This window comes from Pteropus alecto, unplaced genomic scaffold (genome assembly GCF_000325575.1).
Source record: "Pteropus alecto unplaced genomic scaffold, ASM32557v1 scaffold151, whole genome shotgun sequence".
In the NCBI taxonomy this organism is placed as follows: Eukaryota; Metazoa; Chordata; class Mammalia; order Chiroptera; family Pteropodidae; genus Pteropus; species Pteropus alecto.
The window spans coordinates 145,997-147,706 of NW_006430458.1; positions in this window are offsets into that span (position 1 = coordinate 145,997).

Here is a 1,710-nt window from a genome sequence, read left to right on the forward strand (position 1 = left end):
CCTCAAGATTATCAGGCTAAGCAAAATAAGCCAGGCAGAAAAAGTTGAAAATCACATGATATCACATATATGTGGGATATAAACTTAAAAGCAACAAATGAACGGGACAAACAAACAGAGATTCATGGACATGGACAATAGACTAGTGGTTACCAGAAGGTAGAGAGAGGGTAAAGGAGGTCAAATATGTGGTGACAGAAAGAAATCTAATTATAGGAGGTGAACACACAGTGCAAATATATATATATATGTCTTACTGTTAAAGTGTACAGCTGAAACTTATTGGATTTTGTTAACCAATGTCACCACAAAAAAATAAAAAATAAATTAATTAATCAGTTTACAGGATATAATCTCATTGTTACTTTTAAATATATGTGGTTATAATTGCATAGAATTTCTGAAAATAATATGTGTATTTAAATGGTAACAATGCTTTTTCAATGCTTTTAAGGGCTTCTTTTCTTTCCTGCATTTTCATTTTTATCTACAATGAAAATGTCTTGATTTTGAAAGTGACGAATAAACAAAATACTCTCTAGCCCCAGCCCTTTTCATAGGATAGTGGCTCAATGTCAGAATGGAGAACATCCCTAAGCCAAGGGAATTAGGTACTAAGGTGGTTGCGGAATTAATTTATGAATCTGCCACGTGACAGTCCTCATTTGGCAGCTTCAGGGAAATTACAGGTGTCTAGGGGAAGAGCAAATACAAGCATGTATCTCAAATAAATCTTACATTCCACAGTCAGACAATTTCTCCATTTCCTTGAATTCTAGTGAGGTCACATGATGAAAGTAGTTTCACAGCATGCTTCTTTCTGTACTCTTCCAAATAGAGCCTCTTGAATTGAAGGCAGACTTATGGGTTTAACCACCAAGTTAGTCAAGCAGTGAATGCCACAGGAGAAGGAAAGTGTGAAGGCCTGCATGAGATCTCCCAGTGCTCAGCCCCACAGCTTCCAGAGGGAAGAATGCTTCAATAGCGGGATTCAGGGGAAAAGTTTATTTACAGGCTCATTCAGCCAAGGACACCAGAAACAATCAACACATATGAATGAAAACTCCTTTGAAGTACTTTCCTTGTGCAATTAAAACTAATAAAAGGAAAGAAAAATATATACCTGCCTAGCACTTGTAATACAAAATCAACTCAAGTTCAAAATGAGACTCATCCCTATACCAATCTAGGGTTAGGGGTGTTAGTCTGGACGTAAGAAAACTCCCTGCAATCACTGTCTTCTAGGATGACCCAGATTAGGTTCTAGATATACAGGCCTAGATGTGTAACAGTGTGAATGAGAGACAAAACATTAGGCTAGACAAAGAGAAGAATGTTACACATTAAGGATACATTGAGACATTCCCCAGCCAGTACCAGAGAAACTCTTTGACTTTGAACACATTAGAGGAAATGGTGATTGAAAATAGTATGTGCAGTTTCTATTCGTGCTCACTATAGCATGTAAACTGAAGGGGGAGCATATTCATTTTAGAAGCTCTGAAAGAGAATGCACATTGCAAAGAAGGCATATGGGCAGGTCACACTGTAGAGATGTTATGTGTACTTCTCCCTTTTTTTATTTATTTCTCTTTTTCCATAATTTATCCAGGCATCTACAGATAAACACATGCAACAAAACAATACCATATTATGTATACATATGTGATAAAAATATTTTTAAAAGGTTCTAAGAATGAAAAACCCAAA